This window comes from Alligator sinensis, unplaced genomic scaffold (assembly GCF_000455745.1).
Source record: "Alligator sinensis unplaced genomic scaffold, ASM45574v1 scaffold10_1, whole genome shotgun sequence".
Classification (NCBI taxonomy): domain Eukaryota; kingdom Metazoa; phylum Chordata; order Crocodylia; family Alligatoridae; genus Alligator; species Alligator sinensis.
This window is the reverse complement of record NW_005842169.1, coordinates 1,524,417-1,525,881: the sequence shown is the minus strand read 5'-3', so window position 1 is coordinate 1,525,881 and position 1,465 is coordinate 1,524,417.

Below are 1,465 nucleotides of genomic sequence, written 5' to 3'. Positions count from 1 at the left end.
AGACTTGGTAGGGGTGTTGTTTCTTCTGACAGGGCTCTGTGTGTGTGTGTGTGTGTGTGTGTGTGTGTGTGTGTGTGTGTGGTAGCTGGAGGTTATGGTGCTTCCTACTCACCTTTCACCAGGGGATCCTTAGTCCTGGCATTTCCTGGGGCTTCCATGCTGCCAGCAGTCCCACCAGGCCTCCCAACCCTGGCAGAGTAGAGTTTTAGTTGTCATGCCCAGGGCCTGGTGCTTCCTCCTTCCCCATAGCCCCAGCCCATACCTCCAAGTTCAACCTAGCATGGGAGCTCAGCAGGGACATGTTCTTCCCTTGCTGTCTGGTGATACAGTGAGTGCCCCCTCCAGCTCTGAGGCATGGTTTTTAAAAGATTAAAAAAGGAAATAGGTGTGTATGGAGTGAGGAGGGTGATGTTCACTCCATCTGCACCTGGATCTTGAGGAACCTCAGCAGTGGGAGATTCATTTTGAGGAACACCAGCTGCTCCACCAAACCAGGATCAAAAGAGGTGTGGTGGGGTGTCACTACAACCCCACAATGCTGAACACCCTCTCACTCAGACCACTGGTTGGTAGACAGTACAGATGTTCCTGGGCAACTATGGCCAAATTTGGCCACATCTGGCTGTGGTTTACCCAGTAGGCCAAGGGGTCACACACAGTAGTGGCTCCACATCCTTGGTGATATAGGTAACCACCAAGGTCTGAGAGCTACCTGGCTGATGGTGGGATCTGGTGCATCTGGACCCCACCATGGAAGTCCACAGAAGATGGTATCCCACTCACCTCTGTTAAGGGGACTGCTGATCCCGATCTCCCTGAGCAAATACATCTCATGCATGGCCTTCTGTTGCTTCACCAGACTCTCAAGCATCAGGTATGTGAAGTTCCACTGAGTCTCCACATCCTGCATGATTTTGCATTGCAGGATGTTCAGCTCTGCTTGTTTGTCCCACAGCATTTTTCTCCCCTTGATGCTCTTGTGGAAGTAGCATGCCACCTTCCTGAATTTCAAAATGAGCTTGCTGGTGGTGCTGGCACTGTCACCAGCAGCCCTGTCCCCCTCCAAGGCATCCCTGACTACAAGGCAGAACTTGTGTGCCACACAGTGGATGCCAACAAGGTTGGCATCATGGACCACCTTGACTGTATTGGCCCCATTCTTGGTGACCATGAATCCAACGGTGAGCTCACCTTGTCTAATGAGCCACCCCTGCACCATGTGGTTCATGGCCCCAATGATCTCCCTTGCCATGTGGGACTCATCCATCACCTTGGCTTGAAAGAGAGCCCACTGATGGCCTGACTGGTCACACCAGTGCTCTGTGAGGTAGGGGTATGCACGATCTCCAGCTGCTCCAGATGTCTGAGGTGAAGTGTTCGGCCACCTGCAGACCTGTCTTGTGCAGCTCTTCTCTCAAGTACTCCCTGCATGCCTTATACAGGAAAGGCACCACCATCCTGCTGA